The following is a 24,710-nucleotide window of genomic DNA, read 5'->3' as shown; positions in this document are numbered from 1 at the left end:
AGAAGGTGAAGAGGAATGTATCACAGAGAATAAAATGCTACATTACTGCTCTCATAGGGAGATGAACAAGATGACCCTTTGGTCATGTCTACACTACAAACTTTAGTTGACACAAGTTATGTCCACATAAATCTGCTGCAGTTAATATATTACCTGTGTGTGTGTAATATTTGGCTCCTTGCGGCGGCTCAGTGTGTACTCACCAACAATGCTTGTGTCAAAGCACAGTGTGATGTACCATGGGCAGGTATGCAACTTGTATGCCAGTATCCCAGTATGCAACTTGCTATCGGCCAGCATGCTGTTTTTTGAGAAATTTTGACAATGTCTGGTGGAGCCAAAACAAGTTGCACAGGGGTAGCTGGTAGTAGGAGTAAAGTTCCCATCATGCAACTTTCTCCATCCCATGATGACATGCATAGCCCATATTTTTTGCGTCTTTTTAAAAAAATCCCATAAAAACCACACAGCACTTTTTACTGTTCACCTTCTCTGACAGAAGCATGGAACCCGCACAACTATGCACTATTGTCATAAACGTGCAAACACGGGATGAACAATAGTCCGGTATTTGCAAAGCCATAGGAAGAACCACAACAAAGGGGGATGTGACAATTTCATGGAGGACAATTTGTTCAGGGACATAGTGAAAACCAATTCAAGGTTGTTGGTGGTATTCATGGAGCGGGTGCAGATGGTGAAGTGCCACTTCTGGGCCTGAGACACAAGCACCGATTGCTGTGATCGCACTGCATCGTAATGCAGTTTGGGACGACAAGCAGTAGCTGCAGAACTTTTTTGATGCAAAAGGCCACATTCTTGAATCTGTGTGCCACGCTCGCCCAGCCCTCTAGTGCAGGGGCACCAAAATGAGAGCTGCACTGACAACTGAGAAGTCAGTAGCCAAAACCAATACATTTTAGCAAAAACGTTCAGTTTCGACAGCTTGGTATTTACCAAGTTACCAATGCTTCCGCTAGTGTTGGAACCAGGATTTAACCCCATTGAAATGACATGATGTGTGATATGATTTGTGGTGTTCTACACCAACCACAAAGGCATACCCAGTATCACATAGGCCAACTTGATTCTTAACAGCTGTATTCAAAGATGGTAAAATTCTATGATGTAGACAAGCCCTAGCTGGCTGGTTATATATACAATATATGTTTTTAAATGTTCTTGCTTGAAGCAGTTAGAAGACAATGAGCTTGATTTCTCACACCTTCTATGCTGTCAAGTACATCAGTGAAAAGCAAATGTTTTCTCATTTGTTAATATTTAACTCTCACTTTCCAAAGGGGAAGTAACCATACAAAGTACAAAGCAGGGTAGAATCAGAGCCATTGTCTCCAAAAGCAGTGACTGTGGCATCTTTGTGATAATTCCTCCAGATATTCCTGATGTAAACTGTAAATTAACCAGGTCAAATTAATCCATGGTATAATACCACTGCAGGAAAATTTGGCCTGAAGTGTCACCATAGTACAGTAACTACTGATTTTTCCTACCTGTTTTAGAGAATACAAACATTCTAGGCCATGTATTCTGATGGCCTAGAACACTCACTGGGAGAGAGAGGAAAACCAATCTGTCTTTGTAACTATACTAACATTCACTGGCAGTACCTGTGATTGTGCACAGTGGGCAGTTATTAATTCCTAGTTGTCACCTACATACAGAAGAGGTAAGTCGATTTATTTACCAACTCTATGCTACAGAACACCTCTATTGGACTTTGCACAGACCATGAATTCATATCTTTGAGAGAGACTACAGTTGGATTTTCTAAAGGACTCCTCTAAATATTAAAAGTGGAAATAATAAAAGAATTCACTTTCTTTCTTTTTCTTCTTAGAAGACTAGTACTAGTCTTCACCATAAGACAGTTACACAACCACAGTTAGCAATTTCAAATTTATTTTTACTGAATAACACTCCAAAGATAAACTGTTACAGCACAGCAATTACAAGGCATCCTATCTAGACTAATATCATTAACTAGACTGATTTGTTCTTTCCCTTTGAGATGAAAATTATAACATAGGGCCTAAACCCTAAAATATATATATTGAAACCACACAAAATAAGTACAGGAATTGGACTTTTGACAGTCAGAGAGCTTCTGCTTTCATGTAGGCTCACCTTGGATGTTATATTGATAACTAGATAAAACATTTAATTGTGTACATAAGCAATTGTTTGAGCAACCACAATACTGACAATGATTGTACTGTTAGGCTCACATGGGTTTTTTTTTTGGTTTTTTTTTGGTTCAATGGTGTAATACAACTCATAAAGACAATTGACCTCCAGTCCATGGTCTCTCGTTTATACTGTTTTCCCAGGCTCAAATCCACTGACTTCTGTAAAACTGTATTGAAATCCAACCCACAGATTCAGCCTGGGGTATCCTTGGCAGCTCTATCTTCTCCCTGTAGGACTGGTGCGCTACCAGTCAGCGTGCACAGCTTTGATTTGTGTTTCAACAATATAAATATCTTTTCAAACAAATACAACTGCCCACTTACTTCCCATAAGCTCTTGCTTTTTAGAATAACAAGAATAAGGCAGCAGCCTTTTAGGAAAGTAGCAAATTTCCCTATCCCCATATCTATAGCCCATTGCTATAAAAATTATTTATTTTCCTTCTTGGCCCTAAGGACTTTACAGATACCTTAACATATAATTGCTGAAGACTAATAAGGTCCAACTAAACTATAAAATTGAAGGAAAGCGTATGGAGATCCAACCCACAGCTTCAGCCTGCATGGATCTGACTGGTGCTCAACATAGCTACCAGTCTGACAGAACGCAGCAGGGATTGGTCAGGAACTTCCAGCTTCTAACTAAGGACATAAGTGTATACAGGAAGCTACTGAGCCTGGTTAACAACCTACTGAACTCCCTTTAGTGTACTAAAATAGCAACTACTTCTCTACAGTCACTCAAGCCTCTATCCTGTCATCTTGTCTGGCAATGTTTCCATACCAGCTCAGGGCAAGTAGAAACAGCACCTGTACTTACAGCAATAAGGTTTTTAACTAAATACTAGAAAATAAAGAAAAGGGGGCTACACTAGGTTTGAATAAGAAACACTGAGGGTGAGAGAGAAATCATCCCACATGGTTACAAATAGTGTGAATGGGTATTTTTCTTCCTTACCTGGACACTGAAGAAAGATAAATCAACATTAAAGAAGGCCAAATATGTAATGCTATGGCTTATTGAAGTGAGTGGAAATTAGCATTTTCATACACTTATTGTGCAAATAAAATCATATTATTGGACATAAAATAGTATTTGGGACTCAACCAGTGACAGTGTTCCTCATATAGGGCCACCCCGAGACTTCATCTTGTTTATACACCTTCATGATATTCTGCAAATGAAGGGCTAGGTCACACCATTAAGGAACAGCCCTGTGCTGGGAAGGTGCCACACTGCCCAAAGTGTCATGTGTTTTGCTTAGCTTACACCACTGTTCTTCAGGATGGTGCAACCAGCAAGACTGACAGGGCCAAATGCAAAATAGGTGTACGTGGATGGAATTCATGAAAACCTCTGGGCCATACCATTTAGCTATGATGCAAATGGTGACGGTAAGTTCCATTGGTCGGTGGGAGAGGCACATTCTGATCTCAAATCCACTTGTGTAAATCCACCATGGATATCATTGCGACACATTCTGAATCCATTTACATCAATGTAAATCCAACATAACCCCACTGAATGTTTCAATCATTTTTAATGTAATGTTATCAAACAAAATGGGATTTATAATTCCCATTGAAATGCCAACTCACAAGGAAAAGAGGCAGGAGACTCAATTAGCCCAAACTGCTCTTGTTATCTATCACAAGATGACAGGTCTTTTCCCTTGACAGGGAAGACTGGAAGAAATGGAACATGATAAACAATTTAGCACCAGGTCAAAAAATGAATAATCTATTTGCAGGTTATGTACTTACTGTTTGAAGTCATCATTAAGTTTAAGACTGTGAACTCAATGGAGAAAGAGGTCTGCTCTGTCAGTGATTAATTATGCATCTTAAAGAACATGGAGATGACCCAGGATTTGAACCAAATGATTAAATCACATATCTCCTGAACAGAAGGCAAATTGAGAACAAGATTTAACACAGTTGTCCTCCAACATCAGAGGGGAGATGGGTCTTTTCGGATCTAATTTCAGTTAGTCAGATAGGAATCTGGGAGCAATTAAAAGGTTGTCACTGCTCTCCTGCACTTCACAAGAATAGTATTATTGCACCCTGGGAAACTATAATCCTGCCCATTTGTTTTAGGAATAAATGGCCAAACTGCTCGAAGCTGGGTCCCTAAAGTTAGGCAACTAAATCCATACTTACCTACCTAAACAAATGCAGATTGATTATTAAATGTGCTGAGCATCTGTAGCTCTCCACTGAAGTCATGGGAGCTGCGGGCGCTCAGAATTTCTGAAAAACAGGCCACTTTTATTTAGGGGCTAACCTATGATTCAGGTGTCTATCTTAGCCCTCTAATGCTGTACATTTTTGCCATTGTATCTATTGAGTATGTATCATCCCCAATGCATCAAGACAGAATCCAGTGAAGGCACTATGTAGCACAATGAAGTTTAATCCACATACATCTGAGTGAATGGGTGTAATATTTAACAAAAAAAAATAATAAATAACCACCATCTTCATCACCACCACCAGGAATGGAAGTTATTTTCACATATTGGCTGTCTCTAGTAGGACATTTCACAATGGGTCACTTTTCTGGAGATATTATGGATTTCCAGTTGGAGCGGATTCCTTTCCTGGACACTATTAAAAAATGATAGCTATTGAAGCTTCAAGCTCTCCATTCAAAAGGCATTGTTGAGAAGAGCAAATTTAAGAGTAATTTGAAGAGTGTGAGGGATCCTGGGCCTCGAACCAGGTCCGCAGGCCATGACCGTCACCCAGCAGCTCACATGAATAACCAGAAAAGGATCCTGTGAAAGGTTAGCTTGCAGCAAACCCCATCCCCAAAGCTCCCAATTGGGGAAACATCTAGCCACCCTTCACCCCCCTATTGGCTGAGGGACTCTCTGTAAACCAGGAAGTAACAACAGGAAGTTGTCTGAGTGACTGAAGGAATACGTGGTTGGCTGGCTGCTACCATGGACCCCTCCTGCTATTCTGACTCCTTAGCCATGCGTCCCTGCCTGCTCCTGGTTCCTGTCCTCCTACAACAGACTCCCGTCTACTCTTAGTTCCCACTGTCCTGCCGATTATAATACAGTTGATCGTGTTGTCTTGCTTTAAATTAGTGAATGTCTTAACCAGTTTCATTTTACTACAGTGCTCCAAAAAATACCTTATATAAAGTACAGATAATAAACAGATCCTCAGGTGGTGTAAATGCTAATTTACCAGCTGAGGATCTGGACCAAGATACTTTGCTTGTTCCTACTTTTGTGGCTGCACAGACTATTTCATCTCCGGATGTATATTTTAAAATGAATCCTTCAGGCTGTCAATATCATTTCCATAAAAACTAAAACCAATGAGATCTCAACCCACCATTAAAATGTTTATAGACATGGTGTACCTCATCACAAACACTTCTGTGGTGACTGGAACTGAAATTTATAACAACTGAGTTTTGTTAGTGGGTCCATTAAAATAAAAATCATAAAATTGACAGCATCTTCTACTGGGAAGCTTGCCACACTCATATATTTGTGTTGCTAAAAACAAAAATCTTTTATGTAGGAAGTGAGAAGAGTGAAGTAAATATGTCAAAGGCGTTTAAGGCAAATAGATTTCTTCTACTTTACAAATCATATAAATAATTCTTGAAGTGCAAAAATATAAAAAATTTATAAAAAATAAGACACTATTTTTTAACAATATGAGTAATTAACCATTGGAAAAAGCTAGGGATGTGGTATATTTTCTGTATCTTGAAATCTTTAAATCAAGAGAGGATATCTTTCTAAAATATAGGCTCTAATTCAGCCAGAAGTTATGGGATTGATGCAGGAAGCACTTGGTGAAATCTTATGGCCTGTGTTATGTAGGAGGTCAGGCCAGATAATCATAAGTCCCTCTGGCCTTAAAATCTATGAATATATGAGAAGTCTCTTTAGATCAAAACTCATTTGAAATGCCTCATTGTGCTATACAGTGAGGAAACCACATGGTTAATCAAGGTTATGGTAAATCAACTGATGGAATTAAATAATTAAAACATTCTGCATGAGCCAAGCAAAAATCTGTGTGAAGGACACAAGTTCAAATGTGATAGCGTCCTCACTTTTTGGGCTAGTAAGGCTGCAAGTGGTCCAATATTGATACATAAAACTGACCCAACTTCTCTCCTATTGAAAGAGAATATTACATCTTCCTGCAGTAGTTAAGCACTGCCATCTAGTGTTCAGTGTAAGAGGAGCTAATGCTGGAGAAACTTTTCTTCATGTTTTTGCTGGGAATCAAGTTTCATTCTACAGTAGATTAGGGGTGGGGGGGCTCTTGTAATAATATTAAAGAAATTGAGAGAGTGAGAAACACAAAATGGCCACATATAAAAACAAAGGCACATTTGCATGTATAACTATAGTAACTCATGCCTCTGACTAAGATATGACTCCTTTATGTGGCAGCACGATTGTCTTATTTGAGTGAGAAAGTAGGAAACCATTAAAAGCAATAAAGTGGGACCCTTTGCTTAACTGAAAAAGGGACGGGGGGATTGGAAAAACCAATGCTATTCTCAAGAGTCTCAGTGCTGTAAAGGTGATGATAAAAATCAGTTCACAAAGTGAATCCAAGTTAAATAGAGGATTTGGAGAATTTGCCTCTAAATTGTCTATGGGGTCCAATGTGGGCTTAAGAAAAGATACAGGAGCTCAACTAAGCACAATAAGACAATGCTTCCATTGTGAAGTGGGTTCTTCTAGTGTAAGGATATGTCTATAGTGCAGCAAAAAACAAACAAACCCCACAGTACCAAGTCTCAGAGACTGCGTCACCTGTGGGGCTCATGCTGTGGGGCTAAAAATAGCAATGTAGACATTCAGCCTCCAGCTGGAGCCCAGGCTCTGACTCACCCCCCACACAGGGTCCCAGAGACCAGACTCCAGCCTGAGCAGAATGTCTACACTGCAATTTCATAGCCTTGCAGCCTGAGCCTCGTGAACTTCAGTCAGGTGACCCAGGCTCTGAGACTTGGGGCTGTGGGGTGAGACAACCTGGGCTAGCTGGGACCCTGTTGCAGGTATTTTTTGCAAGGTAGACACACCCTAAGAGACTTATAGTTACAAGGCCCATCTTTCTTTATACTGAAGTTGAAGGCAAGAATATTGACATTTTTGTCTCTAGCATCTTTTTTCCTTAATGATCCTGGACTTATTGTAAATTCATAAACCAAATAAAAGATGATCTACAGGGAAGAATTATGATGGCCTCTTCCCAAATGGCAGAAACCTAATAGGTACAAGGCTTTATTAAATGCCTTACATTATACATTTTATTTCCTCCTTCATTTGTCCTCAGCCATTCTGCTTTTCCTTCTCTTGTGTTTTCCCAGGGATTCTTTAACTCTCAGTTCCCTTATTTTTCCCTCCAACCCACCTGTTTGTTCTCTATAGTCCTTATATAAGTAGGGATCTATTAGCCCCACATTAAACAAGCACAACTAGGAATTATACGCAAAATGCACTGAGTCACGCTCATGCATGGCTGTTGAGTTACTTACATTATAACACTGCTGAACACTTGTCAAACCAAACAATCACAGTTTTATTATGCAGAAGATTTTCTAGTTGCATAGTAGTCAGGTAAATATGACTATGCATCAAAACTACGTCTTTGCATGACATTGTTTTCTAGGAAGATCCACTTCTGTAGAATATTTCAGTGCTTAGTTTTACATTTACATTTTTGTTACTTATTCTTTTTTAAAAAAAGATGCTAAACAGATATACTCAGATACCATCATGATGTGCAAGATATAAGAACCAGAATGAAATGTACAATGAAGAAAATAGCATGGTTTAACAGCAAGCAATTTCCTTGTGATTTATGAGTCTGGGTGTGAACTTTGTTCTATATCTGAGTAACTCCCTTGACTTCAGTGAGGGTTTCACTTCATTTACACTGATAGAAATTAAAGAAGAATCTTGTCCTATGTTATTTGCCATATTCAATTTGACAGTATTTCTTTTCCATTGCATTTTCACCTGCACTGGATTATACATGACCAGACTGAAACTTGGACTTGGAAAAAGATGCTTTTTGTACCAATGGAGGGAGTTTGTATCTTGAGCCATTCTCTATTAAACCTTATGGGGAAAGGAAGGTATTTCATAGAGCAGCTTGTCATTCACGTGCTCAAAAGCAATTTCATCTCCTTGATTTTGTGAAATGGGAAGTAATATGCTTACTCTCTTCTCTTAACACATTATTGACAGGTTTGTAATATTTCTTAGTGGGAGATGTGGCCTTATGCTTGATGTCTGCCTAATGCACAGCTGATGGATCTTGAAGGTGCTGAGGTGTAAGCAGGTTTCCTCTCTGGCAAGTAATTGTGCTGCCATATATTGAGCTAAGGACCATCTGTGCACACGTTGCTGAAAGTAATTTATTCATTTCAACACACTTAATTTGGTTCTTCACATACCTGCATCTAGTTGACAAACATGGTCAAACTATACTCGCAGGAAATAAAACAAAATGTTTTATCACTAATTCAGACTCCTCATCTATCATGGTACAGAATTCACTTCAATCTAATTCTTGCACAGTACGTTTTCTTTTTTTTCTACCATCCATTTCTTTTCAGAGGATAACTATCGATTTAAGGAAATCACACTTTCAACTAAAAGTCTTATTATATTTACAATTATGACCTACAATTATCATGAGTGAAAGATTAAAGGAAAATTATGCTTCTCTATTATTTCTGTTTGTTTGCTTTGCAATTTTGACAATTCTTGTTTATAGTTTTTCTTGCTTTTTCACCTGTATAGTCAGTCAGTTTTCCCTGGTGTTTACAAGGGTCTTTCACAAAACAGGAGAAGAAAACATTTTTAACATTAGGAAAATTGATTGTAAAACCACAGAAACTGGAACAGGTGTAGTACCTGAGTCTGCTTTTAACTATTTTATATTTAAATTCCATAGATCTCAAGTTGGCACGATCCCTTTTAAGACTAAAGAAAAATCATCAACTTAAATTTGGATCAAAGTGTAACATTTTGTAAAAACAAATTTTTATAAAACAGAAAAGAAATATATTTCCACACTTTAGGGTCCAGGAAATTTTTTTTTAAACAAACGTATCACTGTATTGGCAGAAAAACAAAATTGTGTATCAAAATCTGAAAATGAAACTGAGTCCAAAATGAGAAAAATGAAAATGCAAACAAAATGACAAGAAAATTGCACTTTTAAAATGCTTTTATCTTTAATAGTCAGCGAAGCTATTTGTATCAAATGTATTCATAATATATGATATTTAATTTGATAGTTGCTCTTTAAGTTACGTAGTCCTGATATGAATTATAACTTGTATATAAGGAAAGGGACTTAAATTTCTTACTAAAGAAATAATAATCAATATAATATGTATTAAAATAACTGAAGAAGAATAATTTAAGTGAAGGAAAGTCCATGAGAGATGGAAGGTGCTGTGGAAGTGCAAAGTATCAGTATTACTATATAATAAAGTATAAATGAATTTATTGAAAATGGTACCTAATTAATATCACCTAATTAATGTAGCCATAATCCAGTCAAACGTTTTCAGGACTGGAATGAGACACAAAGATTCCACCTGTGGATACAGCTGGATTCAATGCTATTTGTCCATTTTATTCAACTTATGTATAAAAGCAGTAGGAAATGGCATGCCTTTCAACGCTTGCAGAACACAAATAACCTCCAACTCTAGATTTCCTTTATGCTAAAACGAAATCATCTCCCACCTCTCCTGGGGCCTCACATAAAAAAAAATCTTCTAGATGAAGAGCAGCTGGCTGGAAGTAAAGCCTTGCAGAACAGAGAAAAGAGGAAAACTTTGGAGAAACCATACATCTCATCCAAGGGACTCGGGCCCCCAAAAGGTTGTTTTCAATCTAAGGGTCCTTCTGGAATGTTTACTCCTCCTGTGTACCCAAATGGACTCATTAGAGAGAAATGCATTCTACCACCTTTCAGTGGCCAAAAGACTGCTCTCCGCTCCCTGTCAATTAATAACTTGATCCTCTGCAGAGATTACCATGCTCTCTACCTGGAGATGATAGAAAATGCTATGAGAAAGTTCCATGGCTCGCCACGTGACAGTCCATCTTCTAAGCAGCAGAGAATAATGAGAACAACTCAACCCAGAGCTTTGCATGACTTCCAGTTCACTACCCGAAACAGTTTTTCAGAATAATAATGGGACCACGTGGTTACTCATCTCCAGGGAGAAAGTGGCCAGTGAAAGTGGCCAGTGAAACTCAAATGCAGGGGTGGGAAACGAAATAATTTGGTCTGGCCCCGGCGGGGGGTAGGGGGGAAATTCAGCGGCAGCGCGGTTTCACGGCAGCGGCGGGGTTCCGTGGGGGGAGCAGTGCCCACCGCCGAAACCCTGCCGCTGTTTGCCCCTTTTCGGCGGCAGGAGGGAATTCGACGGCGGCGCAGTTTCACGGCAGCGGGGGGGAATTCGGCGGCGGACACTCAGCCGTCTTCCGTGTACCACCATCAGGCCCTTGGCAGAAAAAAGGTTCCCCACCCCTGCTCAAATGGAAGAAAAGGCTCCTGGTTTGTGAGATCAGACAGGATCATCTTCTGGTGAGATCACTGCCACAGCCAGCCAGTACAAAAGAATTCTAGGGCTCACCGGATGACATCAAGCGCAGTAAGCCCAGTCCTGTCCTCATCTATCTGTCTGTCAATTAAGTACCCATTATATGAGGAGGTTTTGGAACAAATTGATAAATTAAACAGTAATAAGTCACCAGAACCAGATGGTATCCAGCCAAGAGTTTTGAAAAAACTCAAATGTGATATTGTAGAACTACTAACTATGATATGTAAACTATCATTTAAATTGGCTTCTGTACCAGATGACTGGAGAATAGCTAATGTCACGCCAATTTTTTAAAAAAGCTCCAGAGACAATCCCAGCAATTACAGGCTGGTAAGCCTAACTTCAGTACCAGGCAGATTGATTGAAACTACAGTAAAGAACAGAATTATCAGACACATAAATGAATACAATTTGTTGGGGGAAGAGTCAACATGACTTTTATAAAGGGAAATCATGCCTCACTAATCTATTAGAATTCTTTGAGGGGGGGTCAACAAGCATGTGGACAACAGGGATCCAGTGGATATAGTGTACTTAGGTTTTCAGAAAGCCTTTGACAAGGTGTCTCACCAAAGCCTCGTAAGCAAAGTAAGCAGTCATGGGATAAGGGAAAATGTCCTCTCATGGATCAGTAACTAGTTGAAAGATAGGAAACAAAGAGCAGGAATAAAAGGTCAGTTTTTAGAATAGAGAAAGGTAAATAGTGGTGTCCCCCAAGGGTCTGTCCTGGAATGAGTACTGTTCAACATATTCATGAATGATCTGGAAAAAGGGGTAAACAGTCAGGTGACAAAATGTGTACATGATACAAAACTACTCAAGACAGTTAAGTCCAAAATAGACTGAAAAGAGTTACAAAGAAATCTCACAAATCTGAGTAACAGGGCAATAAAATGGCAGATGACATTTAATTGGAAAACATAACAGAACACATTGGAAAATATGATCCCAACTATACATATAAAATGATGGGATCTAAGTTAGCTGTTATCATGCAAGAAAGAGATTTTGGAATCATTATGGATAGTTCTCTGAAAACATCCACTGAATGTGCAGTGGCAGTCAAATCAGATAACTGAATGTTGGGAATCATTAGGAAAGCGACAGATAATAGTACAGAAAACATCGTATTGCCTCTTTATAAATCCATGGTACACCCACATCTTGAATACTGCATGCAGAGCTGGTCACCCCATCTCAGAAAAGATACATTGAAATTGGAAAAGGTTCAGAAAAGGAAAACTAAAATAATTAGGGATATGGAAAGCTTCCATATGAGGAGAGATTAATAAGACTGGGACTTTTCAGCTTGGAAAAGAGATGACTGGGGCAGGGGGGAGGATATGACAGAGATCTATTAAATCATGACTGGTGTGGAGAAAGTAAATAAGAAGTGTTATTTACTCCTCAGAACACAAAAACTGGGGGTCACCAAATGAAATTAATAAGCAGCAGGTTTAAAATGAACAAAAGGAAGTATTTCTTCACGCAACGCACAGTCAATCTGTGGAAGTCATTGCCAGAGGATGTTGTGAAGGCCAAGACTATAACAGGGCTCAAAAAATAACTAGATAAATTCATGGAGGATAGGTCCCTCAATGGCTATTAGCTAGGATAGGCAGGGACTGCTGTTTGCCAGAGACTGGGAATGGCCGAAGGGATGGATCACTTGATGATTACCTGTTCTATTCATTCCCTCTGAAGCACCTGGCACTGACCACCGTCGGAAGACAGGATACAGGGCTAGATGGACCATTGATCTGACCCATTATGGCCATTCTTATGTTCTTATCTGAGTGCTATCAAAAATCACATAAGCAAGCAAGTAGTTAAGGCATGTTACAATGAAGTGTACAACCATTGCAGCAGTGATCTTACTATTAGATGAACCTGTCAGATCCCACAAACCAGCAGACTTCTTCCATTTGAGTTCCACTAGCCCCACTCCCATCACAGAATCTTCATGGTTAAGTCCAAACCATTCTGATACCCACTTAGATGTGCTACCCCTAGTAAAAGTCTAGGGGTGACTTTAACACATAAAAGCAATGAGATTGGACCTGAGGCAAAACCTTGATGCTTGACTTATTATTTTATATCCAGATATTTTATGGAGCCCTGCAGTGTGGACATTGTTACATTTTCTGCACAGTGAGTTGTCTAGAAACAATAATGTGGGTTAAGGATGATGTTTTTCCTTTAATATGAATTTATTGTGTTTTGAGTGGTTTCAAACAGCTCAATAACTTTGTTTTCACGTTAATTTTTTCCCCATTTAATATCTATCAACATAATAATTTCTAATCATGAAATTCATCATGCTGCAATAAAGCAAGGAAATGAAGCATGTTTCATAAATTTCATCACTTGTTCTAATAAAGATCATAGGCTGGTAGGAGTTTGAAATTACTGTCTGAATTTAAATATTTTGTGATTTAAAAATTAAATAAATCAGAGCTCATACTCAATACCATTTTAATGCAAAACTAGAAACACCTCAGGTTACATGAGCGAGAAGATAAGATACAGGCTGTGTGTCTTGTAGGTGGTGATTGCATCATACCATACACACACTATTTACATTACTACAGATGTCTTATCCAACCCCCTAAGTAACATACCTCTGTTTTTTACTGCTGTAAATGGAAATTGGACTAGCATGTACATGTAAGTTAGGCATGTAATTAGATGCTTTGCGAGATCAAGGCCTAGAGCAGAATATGACCTATTCTTGCCAAGAAAAAGGAATCTAGTTTAGAACAATAATAACAACATAATAAAACTTTGCAGATCTATAACACCTTGGGGATATCAAAGTCATTTCTAAATATCAATGAACTTGTTCTCATGGAAGCATGCCTTATCCTCATTTTACCTATGGGGAAACAGAGGTACAGCATGATTAAATTACATGCATAAAGTTGCATAGGATGGGATTTTCAAAAGGGTTCAGCATAGACTTAGCTCTGGTCCCTTTTGAAGTTAAAGATAAAACTCCGTTTCCTTCGTGTCAGTGATAAAAACTAAAGCAGATCTCACTCATAATCCTATGCTTGAGCCACAAACCTATGCTTTCCCTCTTCACATACCATCAGTGGGGATTCTACACATTATCTAATGATCAGAGCACAGAATGAGTAGTCAGGAATCCTTGTTTTATACTCCCAGCTCTGTGAGGGGCTTGCTCTGTGACTTTGGGTAAGTCACTTAACCTACCAATGTCTCAAGTTTGTCCATCTGTAAAACTGATAGAGTGAATCTTAATTAATATATATTATTCCCTTTGTAATCTCTGGATGAAATATGCTGGAAAAGACTAACATATTTTTATTTGCAGTTGAGAGAATAATTCAGCATGAATAATTTATTCAATTAGTTTAATCTTTTTCTCTTTGCATATTGTCCACTATTGATTTATTAGTTTTTCTAAGTTACTTGTTTTCAAAATTATTTGTTGAATAATTTCTGTAAACATTTTTTGGTTAATGGATTGTTTACAAAGAGTTCATTGAGAGTGTTCGTTATCTGAAATTTGGCCGGTTGGGTGCTTTTGATACATAGGTCACATAGTATTGCCTTTGTTCCCTGATTTAATTAATGTGACTTTTAGAATAAGTTTTCTGGCATGAATGCTTGCATTTATGTGTCATCATTCATTTTTTGTGACTATTCTTCCATATTTCCTTAGAACATGTTGTTTAGGTGAACTTCCCTGCCTGCAAATGCATTTATGGAAAGCAAAATTGTATTTTTAGTTCACAAACACAGGCAAAGGGAATTCAATATTTTATTTAGGGAAACATTCATAAAAACATGTTTCAGGTACTCACTAAAGTCAGTTATTATTATATCTTATTCTTTATGTATGGAAAATAAAGACAATGTTAAAGTGTTCCTGATTTCCTTTTCTTCAATATAAATTAAATTACTGTTTATAACCTTCAGGTCCAGGTAATTTAACATGATTGGAAGGAAACTCTGTGGATTTATATTTTCCAAATGGGTTAGAATCAAATCTTTTGCATTCATTAGGTATAAGTGTGAAACTGTAAAACCATAATTTAAGTAAATGCAAGGAATGTCAACATGAATAAAATGAGATCTCTAGGGACAATAATTTCACAGTGTATATTTTATTGTAGCATTAAATCTTTTGAAATATTTACAATTTACAAGAAATATTGTTTAGCTATAAAGATGTATTAAATTATAAAATACAGGACTTGAAACAAGCCTTGATTTACATTTTTACTTACCTGAGGGGGTCATTAATTGCTAGAAATGATTAATTATCTAAGGCTCTTCAAATAAAAATGGGAGAAAAGAAGTTTAAAGTTCTGAGGGTGACCAAACACAGTCTGATTTAAATATATTTATGCAGTTAGGTGTTTTACAAAATTTTACTGCATTTAAACGATAAATTAAACGTTTTAAGATATTTCCATGCTATATTTTTATCTTGGGCTAGAATTATGATATGACTGACGAAGGAATTAATTTTAAAGGCATTTGTCCATTTAAAGTTTGTAAGGCTCAAAATAAGATTTTTTTCTCTTTTCATTCAAAATGGCTTAAAGCTATATAAATAATCAAGGAATCAAAGTGGCTGATGGGTTCATAATTTCCACAGGCACTTCATACTTCATCTTGCTGTGCAACTTGGATTGCCCAAATCAAGACAGACAACACAGCCATTCCAACAAAGCCCCCCAGTGTAGGCACAGCTATGTTGACAGACGAGTGCTTTTGTTGGCATAACTAATATTGTTCAGGGAGCTGGTGTTACTATACCAGCAGAAAAACTCCTTCTGTCAGCATATGCTCTATCTACACCACAGGACTCTGCCAGCATAGATATACCACTACAGCTGTATAGGCGGGCCTGTGTAGTGTAGACTAGCCTTTAGTATAGTGTTGGCATAACTTTCATTCATTTAAATCAATAGTAAAAGGCCAACGTTGAGTGCTTTTGATAATCCCACCCATATAGCATTGATGGCCACTATGCTCTTGCAATAATCCTCCACTTGTATAATGTAATAATGTTTTAGCGGCATGCAATGTTTTGTTTTTCTTTGTGTAGGTGTAACTTGCAGCCAGCTATTTAGAAAGAGGATGTGGGAGAAATAAATCCGTAAATTTGGAGATTGTACCCTGTGCTGAAGAATTACAGATATAGTAACCATATAAGAAAAGGGAGAAAAAGTGATGTGGGAAACTACAAGACTGTTAGTTTGACCTCAATTTGATGCAGTGTTTTAGAACATATTTTGAAAGAGAAAGTAGTTAAGGACGTGGAGATAAATGGTAACTGGGATAAAATACAACATGGTTTTATAAAAGGTAGATCATGCCAGACCAAACTGATCGCTTTCTTTGAGAATATAATCAATATTCTAGATAAAGGAAATGCAGTAGATCTAATCTGGCTTTCCGTAAAGAATTTCATACAGTTCCACATGGGAAATTATTACTTTAATTGGAGGAGATGGGGATTAATACAAAAATCAAAAGATAGGCAAGGGACTGGTTAAAGGGAAGACTATAATGGGTCATATGTTCTGTCAAGCTGGTAGGAGATTAATAGTGGAGTTCCTCAAGGACTGATCTTGGGACCAATCTTATTTATCATTTTCATGAACTACCTCGGCACAAAAAGAGGGAGCATGTTAATAAAATTTGTGGATGATACAAAGTTGGAGATATTGCCATGCCAATACGGAGGAGGACCGGAATATCATACAAGAAGATCTGGATGAACTTGAAAACTGAAGTAGTAAAAAGGGGGTGAATTTTAATAGTGCAAAGTGCAGGTTCATGCACTTAAGGAGTAACAACAAGAATTTTTCTTATGAGCTAAGGATATATCAGCTGGAAGCGACGGAGGAGAAAGACGTGGGTGTACTGATCAGTTAAAGGATGACTATGAGCCACCAATGTGATGTGGCAATGAAAAAGTCTAATGCGGTCCTAGGATACATCAGGTGAGGTATTTCTAGTAGAAATAGAAAAGAGTTATTATCATAATATAAGGCACTGGTGAGACTTCCTTGGGAATCCTGTGTGTAATTCTGTTCTCCCATATTTAAGAAAGATTAATTCAAACTGGAATAAGTGCAGAGAAGGGCTACTAGGAGATAAGAGGAATGGAGAAGCTACCTTACAAAAGGAGACTTAAGGAGCTTAGCTTGTTTAGCCTTACAAAATGAAGGCTGAAGGAAGATATGATTGCTCTGTATAAAGACATCAGAGGGATAAACACCAAGGAGAGGAGAGGAGTTATTTAAGTTCTGAGCCAATGCTGGCACAAGAAAAAGTGCATATAAACTGGCCATCAATAAGTTTGAGGTTGAAATTAGTCAAAGGTTTCTAACCATCAGAGCTGCAAAGTTCTGGAACAGCCCTCCAAGGGGAGTAGTAAGGGCAAAAAATACTAACTTATTTCAAGACTGGGCTTGATAAATTTATGGAGGGGACGGTATGATGATATTATCTACAAAAGCATATGGCCCACTAGTGACTGTGATTAGCACATATCTTCAGCTGTTGGAGATGGGACACAAGATAGGGAGGGCTCTGAGTTACTACACAGAATTCTTTCCCAGGTATCCGCCTGGTGGGTTTGGCTCACATGATCAGGGTATAACTGATTGCCATATTTGGGATTGGGAAGGAATTTTCCTCTAGGTCAGATTGACAGATACCCTGTTGTTGTTGTTGTTTTGCCTTACTCAGCAGTGTGGGGCATGGGTCACTTGCTGGTTTGAACTAGAATAAGTGGTGAATTCTCCATAACCTGAAGTCTTTAAATCAAGACCCAGTAGTTTTTAGTCTATTTCAGGAGCAGGTTGGTGAGGTTCTGTGGTCTGTGATGATCATGATGGTTCTTTCTGACCTTAAAATCTATGAGTCTATGAGAAAGGACTTTGATATGATCATCTTATAAAAAGAATTTCATCACATTTGACTAAAAGAATTTCCCAAGAGCTAACCACTTATATGTTTAAAGAAATGGAACTGGCAAGTCCATTTGTATCTAGTGGTTTCCAATAAATATTTCCTATAAGGAGAAGTGGATAGACTATGTGATTGTGAGGCTCTGGGGAGGTAAGGTATCAGTCTTAGATAAATCATCGGTTGTGAAGGATGGATTTTTTTCCCAATATCTTAAATCTTCTCAAGAATCAGGACGTGTACTATGCTCAGAAGATCTGGGACAAAACATCCCATACGTGCTCAGTTGAATTCCACAGCTCTACCTGCTGTTCAAAGTTATACATTATTTAACATATAATCCAAGTTATGAAGTTGCTGTAGAAAATGGGTATGTATATGTTGAATGGACTAAGATTCTATGCATATAATCCACATTGTCTTCCCCCAGATTATGGCTGAAAGCTTTTTTCAATATGTCATAGATGACAGTATTGAAAATTGAAAAGACTCAGCAAAGAGGTTGTTCGTTTACATCTCAAATTAGTCCACTGGCTTCTACTTTCTTTCTCCACTACATTCAAGTTTTTCCTTATTTTCAAGACATTTAATGCCTCCATCTCTGCCTACATACATGTTCTTTTCATCTTAACCTCCCTTTACTCCTCTATATCCTCTGTCCTAAATCTCCCTTTATCTCCTCTGACCTCCTTATATGCTTTTCCATGTCAACCTCCATACACTCAGGGCCCTCCAGTGGGCTGAGTGTTCTCTCTTCAAAGTTCATTTTGTCTTTGCAAACCCCTCGGAAGTTGATTTCCTCACCAATCAATGACTTCCCTCCTCTACCTCATGTACTGTTAATTTCCTTTCATACATTCCAAGGCAAAAAAAGTCCATTGTGATCATCTAGTCTGACCACCTGTATAACACAGGCCGTAGAACTGCCCCCAAAAATTCCTAGATCATATTTAGATCATATTTACAAACATATCCTAGATCATGTTTAGAAAAACACCCAATCTTAATTTAAAAATTGCCAGTGATGGAGAATCCACCAAGAACCTTGTAAATTGTTCCAATGATTAATTACACTCATGTTAAAAATGTACACCTTATTTCCAGACTGAGCTTGTATAGCTTCAACTTCCAGTCATTAGACTATACTGTACCTTTCTCTGCTAGAGTGAAAAGCCCATTATCAAATATTTGTTTCACATTCTCTTTGTTAGGCTCAATATATTGAGCATTGTTGTTGTATTGGGATACTCTGGGACATGCCCAGGGTTTGTCATTACATAGATTTTGTAAAGTGCTATGCACATATAGAATTATAATAATTATAAGGTATCTGCTGAGAGAGTGGATCCTTGAATTATTTCTGAAAAATAGCACCTGTGTGAAAATTATACAAGAGGCTAATTTTCCAAAACCAACAAATCTGAGCTATTCCCAGAAGGAAAAAGAAAAAGAAAAAAAGGAAGAGAAAGCCAACTTATCTGCAGAGTAGTGTTCCTTACTTTAAAAATTCAAAATGATCTGGACAAACTGGAGAAATGATCTGAAGTAAATTGGATGAAATTCAATAAGGACAAATGCAAAGTATTCCACTTAGGACGGAACATTAAATTGCACATACACAAAATGGGAAATGATTGCCTAGAAAGGAATACTGCATAAAGGGATTGGGGGCTTATAGTGGATCACAAGGTAAATATTAGGCATCAGTGTAACACTGTTGCAAAAAAGCAAACATCATTCTGAGATGTATTAGCAGGAGTGTTGGATGCAAGACATGAAAAGTAATTCTTCTGCTCTCCTTCACACTGATAAGGCCTCAGCTGAAGTATTGTATCCAGTTCTGGGTGCCACATTTCAGGAAAAATGTGGACAAATCGGAGAAAGTCCAGAGGAGAGCAACAAAAAATTAGTAAAGGTCTAGAAAACATGACCTATGAAGGAAGATTAAAAAAAATTAGGTTTCTTTAGTCTGTAGAAGAGAAGTTTGAGGGGGAACACGATAACAGTTTCAAATACATCAAAAGTTGTTACAGGAGAAGGGACAAAAATTGTTCTCAACCTCTGAGGAGAGAACGAGAAGCAATGGCTTAAATTGCAGCAAGGGAGGTTTGGACTGGACATTAGGAAAATCTTCCTAACTATCAGGGTATTAAGCACTGGAACAAATTACCTAAGGAGGTGTGGAATCTCCATCACTGGAGATTTTAAAGAACAGGTTAGACAAACACCTGTCAGGAATGGTCTAGTTTTTACATAGCCCTGCCTTGAGTGCAGATGACCTCAAAGTCCCTTCAGTCCTACGCATTTATAATTCTCTCTCTCTCTCTCTCTCTCTCATTACAATGTTTCAGCTAATCGAGACTAGAACTGGGTGTAGGATGAAATAATGTTATCCCTATTTGGCCTGATCAGTTAGCCAGTTATAGGGGACTTGCATGGTTTTTTTGGTTAGGAGGAGAAATTGATGATGGAGTCAGGTATTTCTTTGATGTAATCCTGTTTTTTTATGAAGAATGTACATAAAGTCCTGTTTTCCTTAACACAATTGGAACAGCAAGAAACAGTTTCTTTGCTCGCAGTTCCAAATCTTTCAGCCAGTTTATTCCCTAATTTAGCCTCAGATCCTACCTCATTTTCGTTGGTGTTCACTATGTTAGATGTTCAGTTGCTACTAAACTTTTTGATGAAAACTGAAACAAAAAAGTCTCTTTTTCCTCTTTAGACTTGCTTCCCGTGGGATCTTACCTACCAATTTGATTATGTGCTAAATGAGTGCTTGTACGTTCCTTCTTTACCTCCTACTCTTTTGTTATTAATTTAACACTCTCCTGTTTAATCTAGCCAATCTGTCCCTGAGGATACTGGTTCCCTTTCTACTGAGATGGAGGCCATCCAAATTATACAGTCCCCTCTCCACATAGATGGTGAACCAGCATTCCACAAAACCAAACCCCTCCACCACTTACCTAGCTAGCGGTTCACTTCACAAGTATGTTGCAATATCATATTTATGGCCATCTCTTAGGACAATTGGAACAGCTAAAGTATGTTACAGTTAGGCATTTTTAATTGTAATAGGAAAACAAATTGACATAGCTGAAATGAACTAGAACCTCCTGGCTGAGTTAATGTTTCAACATACTTGTTTTCTTCCTGCAGCTGGGTAAGCATTTTTAAGACTTTGAAGTAGTTTCCATAGATTTTACCTGCCAGACCTGATGGACCATATTTAGAATTCAGCTTCCATGCAGGAATTGTTTCATGTCCATGTCTGTGTAGTGTGCCAAGATCTGAGACACCACTAATTCCCATTGAAGCCACCCATATGAAGGCAGAATAGAGCCCAATTTGGCAGTGGAGTGACTGCTGCTGGAATACTCCTGGTGCCCACAGTTCTGGTGCCCACAATTAAAGAAGGATTTTGATAATTTGAAAAAATTTCAGAGAAGAGCAACAAGAATGATTAAAGGATTAGAAAACGTGTTTTATAGTGGTAGACTGAAGGAGCTCAATTTATTCAGCTTAACAAAGAGAAAGATAAGGGGTTACTTGTTTACAGTCTATAAGTACCTTTATGAGGAACAAATGTTTGATAATGGGCTCTTCAATCTAGCAGACAAAGCTATAACACCATCCAATTGCTGGAAGTTAAAGTTAGACAAAATTAGACTGGAAATAAGTTGTAAATTGTTATCAGTCAGGGTAATTAACCACTGGAACTTCTTTGGCTGTCTGTTGTGCTTGTCAATGACTGTGGAGGAGGGAAATTTAGCACTTGTTAGCTTGGCAATGAGAAGCGATCCCAGCACTTGAAATAAAGCCCCTGTGACAGTTTGGGCAGGAGAAATTGGAGAACTGCTTGATGTTATGCCATTGAAGATGTTGATATGCTGCCTTTTTATGCACGTCAAGTGCCTGGATAGAATCCTACACTACAGATCTCCATTTACGTCTGTCTCTGAGAACTTCTTCCCAGTTCTCTATGTTAATATTTGAAAGAGTCCAAACGTTCCAAGTTGCCAAAGTCATTTTTTTGGTGTTGTTTTTCTTACCGCTGAGTGAAGGCCCGTTGGCTGCAACTGACCAACCAGGTTGAAAAGAGCGAGTTTTCTTTACCCCCACCTTTTCCAGGGGTTTCCCCAGGCAGCGTTAAACCTAAAAAGGGCTGCCTGGACACCTAAACAGCTGCCTCCATCTATTGTCACTCAATCAACTACCCTGTGACCATCGCGTGTGCAGAGCTCCACAAAAAATACATGTTTGCATCAGAACTCTTTTGCAAATATTTGCAAAACCACAAGCAAGAGGTAATGGAAATGTCTGAAACTTTCTTATAAAAAGGAGATACAGACTTTGCAGACTGATGATGAATTCACAAAGTATCATGAAAAGAGTGAAGTACTTCTTTACCATAAGTGGCTGACTGTTTTTTCAAAAAAGAAACAATCACAATAAATTACCAATGGAAACTTACTGACTTACAAAAGGATAACAAACTTCTTAATAAACTACAAATGGAACCATCTAAGGAGCAATAACGAGAACTCTGACAGACACATGAACTGGATCAAAACAGCCTTCAGCTTCAGTGTCTGTTAAACACAATTTTATATCTATCATCTGTGTATATTTTAATTCCAATTCCCATTAAACAGTAATGCTGAAAGTGGATACTTTTGCTCTTTTCCCACACTTTCCTTCTGCTATTGTTTTCTCATTCTTTTTCCAGCATGCCACAGGAAAGCAGTTTTCTGAGCCAATCTTCCTCTCCAACCGAAACTAAGAATTTCTCTCCTTTAATAATTAATCCAGAGTCAGCCCCAGCTATGGTGTGCCTAGTCTGACTGGATTTATCATTATGATAGTGAGTCTTAGTATACATGTACATTTTAAAAAGTTTAACACATTTTATATACTTATTATTTTTAACCAAATTTTGTCTTGGATCATGATAGGATGTTTTATTTAATATTGTATATTTAGATGCTCTTGTTTTCTTTGATGGGGTGTTGTGTGCAGGACCTCCCATTATGTTCCAGAATTCCCACAATTAGATCAACCTGGCCTAAATTTTCTATTGTAGTTCACTTGGTTTGGGTTATTTTTAATGCATCCTCCTTTATTTTATATATTTTTAAAAAGAAAGGTTGTTTAATACTTCTCAGTTATCTTTTTAATTAGGAGAAATTAAAGTTTTAGCCCTAGCTAAAAGAAGTGGAGCAATGGACAATACTGAGTTTTTAAAACCATTGTTTTGTTTTTTCAATGTCTTGGCCTAGCCCTATGCATTAGTAACATTTCCAACAAGGAAAGGTCATTATTGTCTTTGAATATTTGTACAGCCTGGGAAAACTCTGAACTGTAGCAAAATTTGTGTGATATCTGTGAACAAATAAGTACTGGAATCATTTCTGAGTGGAACATAATACTGCACTGCTACAATGTAGACAATGGTTGGTTGGGATTTATCTTGGCATTATCTTGAACTGATTTTAATTATATTTATATGCTGCACCTACAGCAGGAAAGCATATTGGTCTGTAATTCCCAGAATCCCCCTAGGTTCCATTTGTAAATTTAGTCATTATATTGTCTTTTCAGGCTACAAAACCAGCTGCTACTTTTGATTAATATTGCTTATTCCCATCACTATTTCTCTTCTTTAACATTATATATCCTTCAAAACCCTCAAATGAATATTACTTAGCCCTGATGATTTATTCCACTGGACTTTCTCAAATTATACTCCTCCTTCCTATTAAAAAGCATCAATCTCTAGTAAATATCATACTCCAATTTCTCATGAAAAATGCCTTGGGAATAAAAATATTCCCCATCATTCCCTACAGTAAGAACTACTGCAAAAGATTCATTTGACTTTTCCACTACTGTCTCTTATAGCTCTTATTTCCTCTTGATGGTTCAGAGTGCTTACTATTCCACATATAGCTTTCTTTTTCCTAATATATTTTTAAAAAATTATTGTTGCTGTTCCTTGTAGTGTGGTCCCAATCACAGAGGTCCCGACTAGAATTGGAGCGCCATTGTGCTTGGGTCTATACAAACAAAAAAGAAGACACAGTCCGTTCCCTGAGTTTCCAATCTAAGACATTTTTTTATGAATCATTGGTTATAATCCAGCTAGTGTTTCACACCATCTCTCATGGCAGAGAAGTTGGGCCTGCCTAGGTCACCATTCACAGGACAGTAGTATGGCTTTAAGTAAGATAAACATGCATAGAAAGTTCGTTGTTTTAAAGTTCTTTTTCTCTAAAAGTGTTGTTCCTACTGTTAAATAAACAATACTGTTGTTTTATGAAGGATGTTTTGTGACTGTGTAACTCTAGTTAGACCGTAGTGGCTCTAATGGCATTAAATAATGATGGACAGACATCTTATAAACTTCTTTGCAGTTCAGTTGGCTGTAAAAGTAGTCAAAGACAATGGACTAACAAGCCTGAAGGGATCCATACTTTTCCCACTTCTCTTCAGTGTCTATACGAGACACTGTGAGCTTATTTGTCAACAGTATGTCAACTATATCTCATTCTCAATTGACGCAACCACCACCACTACTAAAATGTCAGAATGTCTACTAGAAATCAGTTCTTGGTTGAAGAATAGCTAGGTCAAGCTGAACCCAGGCAAGACTGAAATTATGCTGGTTAGAAAGAGGCAACGCTTTGAAGAACTGGCCAAGACATTATCTCCACCTTCCATTGAAGGCACAAAGCCCCCATTTAAAGTTCTCCAGAGCTTCAGGGTCCTGGTCTTCAAAGCCTCAGGATCCTACTCATTAAACATGGATGAGCAGGTAGCATTAGTTACCAAAAATGCCTTATTTCGTATACAGTTTTGCTAGGAAACTTTTTTCCTTCCTCCTGGATGAGGACCAGGCCACAGAGATCCATGCATTTGTAACC

This window comes from Emydura macquarii, unplaced genomic scaffold, assembly GCF_026122565.2.
Source record: "Emydura macquarii macquarii isolate MOO-44397 ecotype Brisbane River unplaced genomic scaffold, CSIRO-AGI_Emac_v2 contig_3062, whole genome shotgun sequence".
NCBI lineage: Eukaryota > Metazoa > Chordata > Testudines > Chelidae > Emydura > Emydura macquarii.
Note: the sequence above shows the minus strand (reverse complement) of the source record.